Source organism: Equus przewalskii, chromosome 22, assembly GCF_037783145.1.
Source record: "Equus przewalskii isolate Varuska chromosome 22, EquPr2, whole genome shotgun sequence".
In the NCBI taxonomy this organism is placed as follows: Eukaryota; Metazoa; Chordata; class Mammalia; order Perissodactyla; family Equidae; genus Equus; species Equus przewalskii.
The window spans coordinates 43,912,615-43,927,680 of record NC_091852.1 but is presented as its reverse complement, the minus strand read 5'-3'; the positions used below and the strand labels follow the sequence as shown (position 1 = coordinate 43,927,680).

General features: G+C 38.7%; 1 long non-coding RNA gene across 1 annotated transcript; it reads right to left on the bottom strand.

Annotated features, from left to right (window-relative positions):
* Positions 1 to 1,002: 1,002 nt before the first annotated feature.
* Positions 1,003 to 11,878, bottom strand: LOC139078724 (uncharacterized). The gene is made up of 3 exons (XR_011531753.1): positions 11,719 to 11,878; positions 2,788 to 2,888; positions 1,003 to 2,043 (listed from the first exon to the last, which is right to left on the bottom strand). It is a non-coding gene; the product is annotated as an uncharacterized lncRNA (long non-coding RNA).
* Between the last annotated feature and the right edge of the window lie 3,188 nt (positions 11,879 to 15,066).

The following is a 15,066-nucleotide window of genomic DNA, read 5'->3' as shown; positions in this document are numbered from 1 at the left end:
TACCTTGAATGGGCAGTTTCGGGGTTTCTCCCTGCTTCCTTACCAAGTAGATATTGGTTTTTATTTTGAAAATTATCTTGTGCAGAAAAGAGGAATCTGTCTTGTTTTTAAAGAAGTGAGGAGAAACAAGGAGGATTAAAAAGCACTTACTGATTTTTTTTCTCTACGGAGGAAAGCTGAGATTACACCCCTATAAATATGTTAAATTGTGCTGACACATTTACTCCTCTGACCCAAGGGTATTTGCCCAATTTAGTTTGTATTAATGATTGTTACTCAAAGTTAAAACATTATAGTTTTTTAAAAGATGGCATCATGCCATTACCATCAACGATCTGGTTCAAATGAGACAAAATTCCATTTGGCCAAATTCCATTCCATTTGTTGAGTGAATGGCTTTCAAAGCATTTATTTGTATGATCTGAGAAAGAATTGACTATGGAGTGTATTCATGAAGTGTGATATATTTAAGCAGCATAGGTCAGATGTGAAATTTCTACACTTTACACATTTTGAGAGGGACCGGAAAATGAGCCCGCTTTTGGAGAGCATGTAAGATGGAGCAGAAGGTCTCCTGGGTCTGTTTTTGACATATCAGATTGGGGGTTTAACTTTCCAAAAGCTGGCTTCTTTTTTCAGTATTTGAAATTTTGAGGAACTTCAGTAAAATTAAATTGAGCCTAATAAAAAAGTGACAGTTCCAGAAACTGTTTTGCCTATCAGGCAATCGCACAGTTACGCCCATTTCTCCCTTAACAAAGGGTGAAAAATGAGACAGAAAGATTGAAGAATTGCCTGTTTGAGTCATTTTTCATTTGACTTTCCTAGTGATTATCATAGATCTTTGAGAAATTCATTTCCTACTTGTGGCAATTACCTTGTTTATATCTAACAATACAAATCAAGATCTGCTGTAAATTTTATCACATTTCCAACTTGTGTACAAATGGAATGGGGTCTTCCAAATTTAAAAAAGAACACAAAGTGGAGAGAGACTCTTGCAAAAGTTAATAGAAAATACTTTATTTTGTAACATTTTGTGGAGGACTTCACTAATTGTCCAAGATAAACAACAACAAAAATAAGAGAGACAGCAATTAATAAAAGGGCTTTGTGATTCTAACTGCTATTTTCTGTGAAAATAAAAATTCACCAGAAACATCTTAGTCAAATGAAAGTGGATTAAAGTTAACCCATCCATGAAAAGATTTAGTTAAAAGATTTAGTTATTATTCCATTGGAAGAGAAAGATTGCATTTCCATACTCTGATCCGTGGAACAACAGGTGTTTAAAATATTAATAAGCATTCTTCCAAAAAAGAGTCCCATAGACAAATAAGTTGGGAAAATGCTGCATTCTGTAACCACCTCTTGGAGATTCAAAATCCATATGAGCCTAATAAATCTGCTGAAAAGTCCTGTAAACAAGAATTCAGCTTAATATTATTTACCCTGAGATTTCTCTAATTTAGTTGAGCCTGAAGCACTTCTTTTTATGATGTAACTGTTAACACCTTGAAAAAGTAGACTTCCATAGAACCCAGTTTGGTCAACACTAGACTAAAGTAGTACTCTTCAGAAGTGTTTCTAAACCCAGTGTTCCTAATAAGAGTAAAATTACTATTTGAATTGGTCCCCAACAGATTGCAAAATATACACCACCTGCATAAGTGATCTGATCATAAAAATATATTGGCCAGATATCGCTAGGAGACTACTACTTTCTCCCGAAGCATCATAGTAATGGACTTACAGTTAATTGAATGGCCACTTAATTTTCTACATTCTCACTATTGGTACAGATCTTAGGTTCCTTTTTACGTCTACAAAGCTCTGATCTTGGGTTCCATTGACTGTAGTTCTGGGGCTCTCGTACTGAGTTTCACAAAGGGAATTTTCCCTTATGGCTTCAGATTACTTCTTGCTTAGATCATCCTAGACCATGGTAGAGAACAACAGCTCCGAGCAACACATGGGCCAAAGTTTCCCTTTAGCAGTCATCTCTGAGTCATCTTCTTCCCAGAGGATTTTTCTCAAAGTATCCTAAGAAGAAATGCAGTTGGTTTGGCTCAGCATTTAGTTCTGGGTTGACCAGTTCTCTGAATATGTGCATTAAGCATTTTCAGAAAAGTATTTTCTCTCTAGGTATTAAATCTCTTGAAGCAAAAATTCCCTGACTAGAGCCCTAATAGTCTGAGAGACTTGATCCAGGTCCCCAAATGTCTGATATACCTGTTATTAGAGTATGGCAACTCACCAAATGATTTGGCCTAATGTGTTCCTGGCAAGGGAGTTCTACTTTTCCAAATTCTCATATTACTCACTTTGTTTAACCTCTTTCCATTTTCATTGCACTTATAATTATAAGCCTTTCAAATATTCTCAAAGTTTGAAAATGTAAACAAGAATTGCCAAGACTTGGGCGTCCTAGTTCCTGAGGACATTTGTCAGAACTCTGGTTTTGCTCAAGTTTCTCAGAAACTTTGCTTGTCACCAACAACATCACAGTAGCACAAAGGCATTCAGGATTTGCCCTACAATGTTGAAGGTGGATTCGTATTTCATTATTCTGTCAAATATTCTGCTCTCCTCAGTTCTCAGAGCAGCCCGGAAGTTACAGTCTTCTATGACTTTTTTTTAAAAGATTATTTAAATCTCATCTACATTGAAGCTTGACTTTTGTCATTTTCCATGACGCAAGTAGGAACAAATACATATTAGAAACTGCAAAAGAGAGGATGTGATCTCGAAGGAACATTGAGTAGAGCCCCATGTAATTTAACTTACCCTTCCAGGTCTCCCTTCATCTCTATGTCAAGACATTTGTTCTAACTTCAGGGACTGTGCTCAGAAGCTGTTCAACAACATGGAATATGTCTTGAGGCTTTCTAGGAAAGAAAAGATTCATCATTTTCAGCTTAGAAAGCTACGGCTTGACAGAAAGATACATCAAGGGTTTAAAGAAAGGTTGCAGAGTGAATCTTGGATCCATTTTAATCCTATTTCCAAAACTTAATTTTATAGTTATTATCTTCTAACTGAAGAAGTATCAAAGATTATGGTCTTCTTTAACTTTCATCTGTGTCTTTTTTATCCCTATTCCTTATGTCCTGGTCACCTTTATAGCTCACATGAGCTATTCCAAATAGATTCTGTGGTTTTTGAACCTAGTAACAAAACCTGTAAGCCAAAGCTAGTCATTCTATTCAGTCCTTAGGTAAAGATTTATCATCTTTATTACTGGTATTAGGTCCTAGAAACATGCCTCATTAGGCTAGTGCATCATGTACGTGGTTATTTCCATTGACTTTCCACCACTGGCTTTGGGAGCTTCATCCTTTCTGCTAAAATTCTTCATATTTTCTGATTGAGGAGCTTGGGAGTTATTCAGCCTTTGTGTGTGGAAAGCCTTAAGGAATGAAATCCTATCTCACTTGAAGATTTCAGAATTGTATGCTCTGGTGAGGGAACAGAGGGTGTTTCCTGGTAGTTTGGCAAACACTTGACATGAATCTCTCAGTTGTTCTCCCGTTAATTCCTTCAAAAGCCATTCCCAAGAGAGCCTGCTCATTCTCACTCCAGGACAAGTAGGACCCCAGGGAAGGGAGAGCTTCACCACCTAGGTCCACATGCTCGAATGATGGTTGATTAGCCATGATATTTAGCGGTGTTACCTAACAAAACTGGGTCCAGGCTTCAGTCTAGACTTGCAAGATTTAGCCAAGTAAACTATGTTTTAAGTCAACAATTAATGGCAGGTTTTCAAATCTGAAGTTGGTTTGTCTGTTTCAGGAGCAGTAAATGTAGCTGCATATTTTCTCAAAAAATGTTAGAGAATGAAAACTGCTTATTTTGTGGGAGCTTTTCAACAGATTGCCTAGGATAAAATGTTTGCGTCAAAAAGAAAAAGAAAAAGACATGATTAAGGAGTTTGTAAAAGGTTTATTTTTCTAAAACAGACCTGGAGCTGATGTTCCCCTTTCAAAATATGAGAATCTCTTCAAGAAAACCTTGCATGTGCCCCAGACTGCCCTTCTGCAGCTTGCCAAGGTCCTTAATCCTCTTCTCCCTCCCCGCACCGCATCTCCCTGGAGAACATCCTGAACAGGAAGCAGGAAGAGACCCAGGACAACAGACTCCCCTGAGAGAGCCCACAGAGAGAGGAAAGCTTTGGTATTCCCTCACACTCCTGCCTCCTTTCCTGAGCCCACAATCGAAATGATCCCTCATTCTCCAGCTCTGCCTTACTCACCGATGTCACCTCCTAGCTGCTGTCATACCTCATCAATGAAGGCTCTCTCCAGGGATTAGTCTTTTTTCATTGGTACTCAGAAATTCTTGGGTAATTGTTAAACTGGAAATTGCTTTTTAAAAAAAACACCTTCCAGCCTATCTCACATAACACTTTAAACGTTAAGACTTCCCGTTCACAGAATCACAAGCTGACAGCAATCTGCAGGTTGAGTGATTCTGATTTTTTCTCTCTCTCTCTTCTGGAAGCAGGTGGGTTGATATAATACCAGCCTTAAATAGAAGCTTTATTTATAGCCTTAGCAGAATGAGAAAGGAGCTGGCTTAATCAAGAGAGTACTGCATATTTTAAGGGAGGCTTTACCTTTAATATGCAAAATAGCCATTAGAAGACAACAAAAATGCAAATTTATAGTCTACTAAATTGGTTATCTATATTAATTCCAATAAGCTTCAAAGATATCTTTCCATACTGAAAATGGGTCTGAGTCAAAGATTTTTTGCCTGTTTCTACAAAAAAAAGGCAGAAATTTGGTTGCCATGTTAACTTTTTTCATTTTCTTGCACACTTCCTATTCGAAATTGCTTTAATATCTTCAACCTCCACTGTAATATAATCAATACACTCTACAATACCACATACTCAACAAATAATGATTAAGCAGGAGATTAATTCAGACTTGCAAAAAAAATTCTCCCAGTCTTTACAACAATGTGTGTCCAGCCACACAGTGATTCATATCCATATCTATGTGATGACAAGAAATATGAATTGAGACATGAACAAACTTTGTTTAGAGGCTATTTAGAAGAAAACACTCTGTTTTCCTAAGGTTATAAAATCTGGTGTACCACACACACGTGGGTTGTTTGATATGCAAGTCAATTGTCTTATATCTTTTCCATATGGTATGGAATGCCCCAAATCATAATTAATTAAAAAGCTATTGTTTATATATACATATATAAATATGTGGGGTAAGGTGGTTTGTTTTTTTATGTGTTTAAAATGTAACTTTTAAAAGTTGTTAACCTTGAGCAGAAGGTGAAAAAAAGAAATAGAATGTGTGTCTATGTTTTTCTTTAATGTCTTTTATGAAAATCTTATTCTGGGAATATCCCATGATTGGAAGCTACTAAGCAACGACCTACAAAACTTTTTTAAAATGCCTGATAACTTGTTTCTATTCAAAAAATTAGCGCTAATGACAAAAGTATCTTGATTTAGGTTTGTATCTCACTATTATTGATTTATTGTTGTGGGCATGTTCTTTTCAACATGTAAAAACAAGTTAACTTATTTTCTTAACATGTAAAATTAGTTAAGAGGATGTGTTTTCCTTACTGATGTAAAGGGCTTAAGCATCTGGCATCTCAGTTAAATCCAGTGGGGTATTCTTAAGAAAGGAAATGTAATAAAAGACAATTGGAGTCATATATCAGAAAATATTTCCTTATGGAAAGAGGTAGGTTATATGAGCCCTACGGGGAACATGAGGTTGCTTAAATATCTTTAACACTGTTATTAGATCAAATAATCTACAAATAACCTCCAGTCAGAGAAGAAGCAGGTCCAGTGGAATTTGATTCTAACTCCAGGGTGGGTGGAGACCACTCAGAGGAATCAGAAGCTAGGCTATCATGTTCTTCCAAAATTACCAAGGGCCATGGTCTGACTTGTGAAGATCTAGGTCGTATCAACCACACTATAAAGATATTCTACTTTAGTAAAGATAAATCCTGTATCACTTGCAAAATTATGTCGAACTCATTTGACTTGCTTACATGAGCAAGTAATAGATATGACTTTCGGCATGAAATATATTTGAGCAAGAACTGAAGCATTCAGCAAGGCATATATACAACAACATCTTCTATCAAGGATTCAAGACATCGTGTAAGATAGGAAGGCACAAAAATTAAAAAGAGAAAATCTTTTCTCTCATCTTCAGACAAATTGGTAACAAGAGGAAGAGAAGGTTGTCTAGTGTTAAAGAAGAAAAGAATGGAAAATGTGCAAACTGCTCTTGTGCAATCTTTCTGCTGAGAATGGAGGTACTCTCTCCTCATTTTTGGGACCTGATGGAACGAGCTTTAGGGAGATGTGCTCAGGGAGCTGTCATTTTACGGTATCATCTTCACCCCCTGTAACTTGTTAGCTGTCTTCCAGTGAAGAGGGAATAAGTGGAGGGAGAAGCTCAAAGCTGACAGGAATGGTACCTGGAAGTCGTATTGATAAATGACAAGAAAGCCGGGGATTCACCTCCAGGCACAGCAAATACTCAAGTTCTGAGACTGCTAGCAGGAAATTCACAAAAGGCCCCTTTGCTATTCCTTAATTGCAAAATGAAGAGCTTGCCGTCACAGAGGGATTGCCTTCTCCTTGAAGATTTTCTTGTAATGCCAGAGCTGCTTGGGTAAGAGTCACACCTCTAATAGCAGGCTTTCATTTTATATTACTAAACTAGCATGACTAAAACAAAGATTTTTCATGAACACGGTTTTGAATGTGTTGGGTACATACCTCTGCCAATGAATAAATCCCAAGTTAGGTTATCCGGTAAATTCACTGATCAGGGAGAAGATGGGCCCAATACTTTGACTTGTACTTAACACAATAGGAAGAAGCTCATACAATAAAGTCAAATTTTTAAATGAAAGCTAAACATACTTTTATCTCAGCAGCCTGGCTTCTGCCTTTGTACTTAGAAAGACATTCCGGCCATGTGCTGCTTCATAAATTTAGAAACTCATCATACTTTTGTGTTTTTGGAGGGTTTTGGGGTTTGTTTTTTCCCCTTATTTGCCTCAGTCATGAGCATACTGCTCCAACTATCTGGCTGCTAATGTTTCTGTGTCATTTGGTATAGTCGAAATAAAAGTTAGGAGTTCCGACCTACTCCCTTTAAGGCAGTTAAGTTTATGATACAACCCAATATTCTTTTCCTAATTACCTCATTGTCAGACCTAAAACCCAGGATGTGAAAATTAATGTGGAATAAGGCTAAGTTAAGAAAGAAATTGAGCAACCTTAATGGGATTCCTGAAGGGAAATTTAGCTAAGAATTCTGCCACTGATTGGTGGAAAAGCTGAAAACCCTGGCGGCTAGGGCTTGTCGCTCTGGTGCCTTTCTTCAACTCGTATAAACAACTAAATGCAAAAATTAGGACCGTCTATCAAAAAATTTGGATTGAGAAGGAAATCCCTTGGTACAGCTATGCAGGCATTGTTTCATTCCATAATACTCTCAACTGGGTAAATCAAAATGTTGGGACATGTCAAATCTCTCTAAATATTCTTCTCTCTAAATGTACAAATGCCAGATATACACACACATACATATACACATGCATACATGCATACAGACGTACATATTACTAAGAACCATCTGGAGAAAGATAAGGAAAAAGAAAAGGCAGTTGGAAAATATGTGGCTTACCTGAGGATTCTCACTCTTCTGTTTGGCCTCTAACAAGAAAAACTAAGAACAGAACATAGTCACTAAGGAGTCAGGGTCCAAGAGATGAAAGACCAAGGAGAGTCTCCACAAAAAGCAACATACTACTAAACACGTTACCTCTTTACTTGAAAGACCTAAATCTTATATATGACTGCAAAAGTTAGGTCTAAATTGAATATATTGAATAATTTTGTTCATTGTCACATTGGGAGATAAATCTATTTGCCAGATCCCACTCTAAGACAAAGGTAACATTTATATGAGCCTTTTCTAACTGCAGCATCACTAGTCATTTTATTCCTAAGCACAAGAAATCAAGCACGCTAGTACCATAGCACAGAGGCAATTCACTACATTTAATCTGTTCCTTTAGCCACGGGCTATTAGCTGGATATACAAAAAACTAATAGGTTACATCTATTATGTACATTCAGGGCTCTCACGAAAGTTAGATAAACACTTCTTTAAACACACACACAAATCCATACTATGGTGTCTAGAGCTTCTTTAAGCTTCACTGTGTATCAGTTCAAACATCTCACTGGGAATTAATTCACTGAACACAGAACAAATGTACCACGCAAAGAGATTATCAAGTCAGTTCCACCATCTTGATTTACATTAGAGCTTCTATTTTAGCAACACCTGGAGAATCCGCTTGCCTCTACATCAGTGATCTCAAGAGCCTTCCACGGCCCTGAATAAGAAATTTGCTGGTATTAACCCAGGGCTGGTTTCAACACATGGCTACTGTGTTCTGACCTGAGTCTTCTGGAGTGAAAAAATGGGTTCACGGAAACGGAAAGTCACTGAAAAGTGTACCCTGGCTGGTGAGTCAAGAGAAGAGTGGTTCATTGTCTTAGTTCAAGGTATCTTCAAAACAGCGACTGATAAGAACAGGAGAGCACCAGATTTTCAAGTGAATGACAATGAGAAAATAGGTAGATATACAAGGGAATCTCATCTGAAGGAAAATGGATGGTGTTTATGTATGGGGCACTGCCTCTAATACTGATCTTCATAGCTTGGGTTCTAAATCAATAAGTACACAAATTCTATATCAAAAATCGCTTTAAATGTCTATGTATTTATATCCTTTTAAACGCTGCCAGTATTTATATCCTTTTATACATGCCCACAGAAAATTAAGGAATCTACTTAACTCTTTGCTTCTTATCCTTGATTAGAAACTGGAAATCAGATTTCTCCAGCTTTTGTTTTAAAATACTTAAAAAATTTAATTTTCCGTTATCCAAGCACAATCTCCTTTCATTTTTTCACTCATTCATTCAACTATTTAATCATGCAAGATCTACTGAGTATCCATTATCATAATTAATTTAATTTAATTTAACAGCACATCAATAAATAAAGTTGTTATCAAATTGTGGTCCACACTTGAATCCTGCATTTCTCCACATTAACTTCTTTGGCTTCCTTGTTGATCACAACCTGTTATTCATTCTGTCATCCAAATTATGTGGTTTAGAGATGGGCCTTAGTGTCCAACTGGCCAGGCATTAATCTGGCTTTAAGGACCTACCTGCTTTAATGATTCACTCTCAGGGAGTCAGAATAGTTAAGTACTAAAAAGACAAGGATCTGGAGGAAGAGTTTCCAGGGCTCTGTCACTGGGTTCATGTTTCTTTATGGACAAGCTACTTAACATCTCTGCATCCCCATCTCTCAAAATGACCATAACACTACCTACCTCACAAGGCTGCTGTGAGGCTTACCATGAAAGCATGAGGGAATGGTATGTAGAACTGGGGGCCTATTACAAAGGTGCTACAGGATTTACAGTGGCTGGACAAAGTCATTGAGTATGAGGCCCTCTTCCCCTGGGCGTGCCAGGTCTGCCAGGATATGTCTACTCCTGTTTACAACAAGAATCTAAAATGGCATTGACCATCAGTTGGCCTGGTTTATCTTTAACATGACCTCTATACAACCTCTACAAGATTCATCGCAAACCCCCCTCTCTTTGAAAGATGCTGGCTTGGAAAAATTATTAAACTAATTTTAACAAAGGATAATAAAATGATTCACTTCCAGGTGCTGGGGGTGGGGGAACAATTATTTATTTCAATATGAAACAAGAGTTTGAATGGATATCTTCAAGGGGATGCATTTTATTGGAGAAATTTATTGCCCAGGGCTTTCTGTTGTTTTCAGTCTGACTCCCCAGCTTTCTGTACCATGGTTTTAACACACATTTCCTTTTCCCTTTTATTGGAAGGGAAGCTATAATCCTCCTCATTTCATGACGATTCTTTTCATGCAGTCTATTTTGCTCAAAGGACAAATTTTTTTCAACAACTATTGTAATTATTTTCTTAGAGGGCCATTTTTAATTGCCATATTGTTTAGCTAAGCCCTATTGTCTTAGTGTCCTTCAAAACTGTCAGTTGCTTTAAAATACAGGGGTGGGAGGGGGGAGCTGATAAGCACATTGTTGTAATTGATTTGTATGTTTGAATTGTCTTATCAGAAAACAAGGTTATGAATTTCATCTGTTGAGACAAAAATAAAATACTTTCCTAAAAAAAATTGTATTTGGTTTTTGGATGTTCTAAAACAGCATTTAGTCTTCTCTTATTTTGTTAATGTTTCATTAATAGTGTTGCATTATTCATCATATATTATAATAGAAGCTTAGCCTTCTACATTGATTGGTATAACGCAATTCTTTATTATATGTACTCGGGAAACCGAAAATAAAATTGTTCAAGATTCAGAATTGAAAGGAATCAAGAAGAGCCCATTCTGAGGGATCCGCAATTCAAGGCTGACTGTGGAATTACATAAGACAGATGAGTGTGAAGAAATAGCCCTTCCAAGGTATATGGTAGCATGACCTCTTTTTTTTTCCCCAGCAGAAAATGTCACTGCAAGTAATGAGAAATGACCAAGAGATGTTATTTCTGTCAGTCAGGAAACTTTAAGAAATGAGATGAAAGTAATTGAGCCTAACTTAAGGAAAAAAATTTCTGGGCCACGATTCTGCCATAGTAATTTAGAGGAACTTTACCCAAAAAAAAGTCATTGCTATCTTAGCTCAGGCTGCAATAACAAAATACCATAGACTGGGTTGGTTAAATGACGAAAAATCATTTCTCACAGTTTTGGAGGCTGGAAAGTCCAGGATCATTGAGGCCAGCATGGTTAGCGTCTGGTGAGAACTCTCTCTTTGGGTTGCAGACAGCTGCTTTCTCAATGTGTCCTCATATAGCCTTTCCCTGGTGCATACACATCGGAGATGGAGAAATCTCTTTCTCTCTCTCTTTTTAAAAGGCCCACCAAGGGGCCTTATAAAGCCACCCAGGTCCTATCAGATTATGACCGTACCCTTATGACCTCATTTAACCTTATTTTCCTCCTAAAAGCTCTATCTCCAAATAGTACCACATAGGGGATTAGAGTTTTAACATATGAATTTGGGGGATGGACACAATTCCGTCCATAGCAGTTGGTTTCTACACATTCATCAAAGTCCTACATCATCTTTATTCACCATGAGCGTGAGAGACAGTATATGATATTAGGAAAGCAAATTACAAAAGTGGATATAAACAAGTAAAGACGCAATGAAAAAGGATTTCAACAACCTGCAAAGATTCCTTTCCTTGTTTCACTTACTTTACCACTCCCTGACTCTTCAAGACTCTGGCCTAGTTGTCACTAATTTTCTGTAATGGCATGACTTTTCATTCTCTCTCACCAAAGGCCTTAAAGGGCTGTGTCTTCTGATTTCTCACAACCCATCTCTGAATTTATATCCTTTCTCAAAAAAATCTTAACTTTTTAAATTTCTTTCTCTCTTGCTCAATGTCATTAATTAACTTCCTTTTGGAATACCCACCCCTCATCTGATGCTCCTCTCAAACACTTCAAGTTCTCTTTTGACTGTGACCTCCTCCCCACCCACTAAAGAAAGCTCTATACAGAGTCTATTTCAGGGGAAAAGCTACGTCAGTATTCTCCTCATGCTTCAAAATTTACTCACATCCAGGTCAGCAGCACCATTTTCATTAGCAGACTGGTTCACCCATGTGAGCAAAGCAATGGGCTCCTTGCTTATCCTCCATAGTTATTTTTGGTGGGAAAGTTAATTGGAGCGCTCTTGTCTTAGCCAGCACCACAGCATTGGCTGAGACCATTTGCTTGACCTGAAGAGTCCTGGTGAATAAAATGTGGAAACCAAAACTCTCTGTTTGAAGAAGATAACTGCCTAAATTAAAACTTGCTCAAGATGCCCACAAGTTCCCCTGTGGCTGTTCCTACTGGGTTTGCAGATAGCACAGAACCAGGGGGCCAGGCTCAGTGTGATAAGCTAACATTCGTCCAGTATACTCATGTTCTGTGAGGTTCCCAGTGAACCAAAATGCTGTGTCAGAGGCTGGGCCACAAAGACTTTGTCCCACACTGGAATACAAAGTTCCAAAAATCCAAGAGAGGTCAGGGAAAAAGAGAGTCCTCATGTAAAACAATTTTACTTTCTCAAAGATTAGATTTGTGTTTACTAAGCTAGATTTCCTCATATGAAACACTGTCCTTTGCATTTTGTGAGCACTACAGTGGTCAAGGCCACGGTGATTTCTGAGGCTGGAACCTGAACTTCTTAACCCCTCATATCCTATTGGTCTACATCTGACCATTAGTTAGCTAAGCTCCTCAAACATCACTCTTTCAAAGGTCCAGAACGAGACATATGACGCTAAAGCAATTAACAAGGAGCCACTGTATTTTATTTTTCCTAATTGTAAAAGTATACATACTTGCTCACTGTAGAAATTTGGGAAAATACAGAGAGGTCGGGGAAAAAAATCATTTATATTCCCATCTTTCAAAGGCAATCAGTTATTATTACAGTATAATTCCTTTTGGTCTTTTCAAAATAATAAACTAGGTCTCAAAATAGAGATTTAAATTGTTTCACTGCCACCACCATGACTCCTTCCTGTTCTTGCTCTTGCTCCTTCCCCTCCTTCTCTGCATTAGACACTCCAGGACCTCCAGTGAAGTGTCAACAAAATAACACCAAGAACAGAAATAAGCTGTCTCCTCTCTCATTCAGCACCCCAGAAAGGGGTTCTGAGAAAATCCTCTGTAGTGATCACGATGGGAATTGTATCCCTAAAAGTTCATTTTCTTAAAAAAAAAATTACTCCTATGCAGGTTGTCTCAGAAATTTACAGACCCAAACTAGAGGCAATAGCGCCTACCAATTACCAGGCACCTATCGCGTACCTGGAACTTTCCAAGAACAAGCTCATTAATCTCCCTGAAGCCCGAGAGGCGGGCACTACCTTTTTTTGTTTTATAGGATTGTCACCTGATTGTCTAATTCCAAAATCCATCTTCTTTCCACTCTGCCATGCTGCCCCCAACTCTGAAATGTTTGAAAGTAGAACAAAACCTTACAATCATTTCACAAGGAGGCCACTGACTCTCATTGCCATACACGCACCATTCAGCTTCCAGAGCCCCCTTTGCTGCTGGTTGAGATTTGTTTCTTTTTGGTGTGACACCTACCTCCCCACCCCCTCACCCCACCCCCCAACATAGCATCCCTGGATCTCTTGACATAGCATCCCTGGATCTCTTATTCATTCCCCCAGTATTCTTTGCAATAATATCCAGCCGGGTGAACTCTCTTATTGCTAATGTGGATCTCATGAGGGATGCTCTGAAAATGCAATTGTAATTTGGTATTAATTAAAAACTAAATGACAGTACAGTGTGCCCTTTGCTTGCCTGCTTGTAAAAGCTTACTGACTGTCTTAAAGGGCAAAGGAGCATCTTTCTTCCTCTGAAGGCATCGTCTCATGATTGCGATCACAGCCACGATGGGGAAAAAGGTTCGCTCCTCATCACCTTCAGAAATCTCCTGCCCTCAGGTTAATAAAACCTCTTTTCATTAGCTGGTCTGGGAAATTGATTATGTAACCCAAATACAACAGAAGCGTCTAGGTTTTTTTCTGACATATTTTTCTCGATGGGAATAGGATTTTCCTGGAATTAAAGTAAAACAGAAGGTAAACTAGAATATGCCACCCATAGGTAGAGCAAACCCTATCTGTCCTTTACAGGAAATCATCTCTGTTCTGTAGAACTTCAGTTTTTTACAGAAGGGAGGTAATTCTTGGGGTAAATGGAACAAAGAAGCATATTTGCTTAATTTGGGAGCATCGGGTATTGAGTAAGGCTGGAAACTCTGCTAACTGGGAAGGGAGAGAAGTAGACACTGCTCTCTCTTCCTAAAGGTTAGTGATACAGATGGACACCATGTGGCAACTCTGGCCCAACTGCCACAACTACCTCCCCCAGAAGGGTAAAATCTCCTTCGCAACCACCAGGAGAGAGATCATTACAGCGGTGGCCTGCTGGTGGGAGGTAAAGCAATCTACGCATGCCCCTGGAAATTCGTCTCATTCGGGGATGGATAAGCAGAATGACAGAGAGTGGTTCCAACACAGAAACCTTAATATATTATTTAGGTCTCCATTTAAATGCCTGCATGCTAAACAGGGATGAGGCCAACTATCCGTGGATGCTTTTGCAATCTTTACAACGCTACAGGGATTGTTTATGTGCCTTCTCATCTCTGCCATTTTGTCATAGCATGCCTTCATGTATCAGAGTTACTGCATATATAGTACTCTTCTCAAATGGCTTATATTTTCACATATCCCCGGGTTGGTAATACGGAGAAATCCAGAGAAAAGGCTTCCCTCTTGGGTGCTTTCAGTGAGTTTAGAAACAAGTAAGCTGATAGCTGGCCTCTTTGTAAAGCATTCACTCAAGTTCTATCAAGGGCCTGCTCTGGGTCAGCTGATACCCTAGGCTCTGGGGATCCTGCATTAAACAAGACACCTGGGAAAGGAAACATCAAATCACTGCATGGTTTTAGCTACTGCTCTGTGTGCAAGTCCCTCGGCAGGCTGCCTTTTATCCCCACCTCGGTCAACCTTGTAAGGTAGAAAACAAGGTACGCATACGAGCTCTGTCAGGGGAAGCCGGGCACAGAGCCCAGTGATACAGTGAGGAGACCTCGGCCAAAACTGTTGCAGGCCCAAGGTTCGACTCTACTACCAAGGAGCAGCTCTCCTGTCACAAAAATCTCATGAGAGAGGCCTGTCCAAAATGAAAAGTCTTGAGGTTGGGCTAATACAGACACTCCCCATTTTAGAAATGTCTTCGAGAAATAGGAGATGAAGTGATATGTGAAACTCTCCCCATCCCAGGGAAATGCTTACAATGGTGGTGAGGGTTGGGTGAAGTCAACATCCCCATGGTGGACGGATAGCCTAACACAGAGCTGGGCAAACAGCAGGTGCTCAGTAAAGGTCGG